Raw genomic sequence first — 876 nt, forward strand, 5'->3', positions numbered from 1 at the left:
CTGCCTCACGGGGGTCTTCCCGCCAGGCTCCCCCCAGCCTGCGCCACCATCCCTGGGGCCGTCAATCTGCCCTTCCACGGAGCTGCTGTGCACGGCCTCCTGCAAGCATACGGCGTCGGGTGAGGAAGGAAGCCGGGCAGGACCTAGGCAGCAGCCAGGGACGCAGGAGACCCACCCCCCAGACCAGAGTGGACCGGGGCTCCCCAGGGCCAGCGGACACACTGTCCCCCGGCCATGACGAACACATCACAGGTGTGCACCACCGCACCGCTCATGCTGGGGGTACCGTGAGGACAGAGGACTAAGGACCCGCACTCCTGTGGCCTGGGAGGCCCCGCTGGGCACACAGCCCCACCCTGCACAGCACCAGCGGGGCCTGAAAACCCACGCACAGGATACGAGGCAGGGAGAGGGTCTGGGGCCACGATGGGTGCAGAGAGGTCCGAGGGTACNCTGAGCAGACGGCTCCTGGGCCCTGCGTGTTGTCACAGGCTGCAGGGACGTGCCCCCCCCGCCCGGCTGTCCCTGACACTCATCTTTCAAATGGGAGGGGACCACGGCGGAGCCTGTCACAGGCTGCAGGGGGACTCCCCCCCCGCCCGGCTGTCCCTGACACTCATCTTTCAAATGGGAGGGGACCACGGCGGAGCCCCCAGGCCTTGGTGGCGGGACTCGGGAGTTTCTCCTACCTGTCTGCAGAGCAGTCGGCCGAGGCTGGGGGAGCGGGCTGTGCCCCGAGGAGACAGGGCACAGAGGGCATCGCTGTCCCTGGCCGGGGACAGTGTGGCGGAGGGAACCCGGAGGGCGGTGCAGGACTCCACGGGCAGAGAGTGCGAGGAGGTGGCCGGGCCCAGGGCAGGGAGGGGAGAAGCCTGC

At 69.3% G+C, this 876-nt stretch overlaps 1 protein-coding gene across 1 annotated transcript in view; it reads right to left on the reverse strand.

The window, feature by feature from the left end:
• The window catches only part of CACNA1H (calcium voltage-gated channel subunit alpha1 H), a 71,489-nt gene that overhangs the window by 3,777 nt on the left and 66,836 nt on the right, over window positions 1–876 (reverse strand).

The sequence above is a fragment of the Crocuta crocuta genome, unplaced genomic scaffold (genome assembly GCF_008692635.1).
Source record: "Crocuta crocuta isolate KB4526 unplaced genomic scaffold, BGI_CrCroc_1.0 scaffold234, whole genome shotgun sequence".
Lineage (NCBI taxonomy): Eukaryota > Metazoa > Chordata > Mammalia > Carnivora > Hyaenidae > Crocuta > Crocuta crocuta.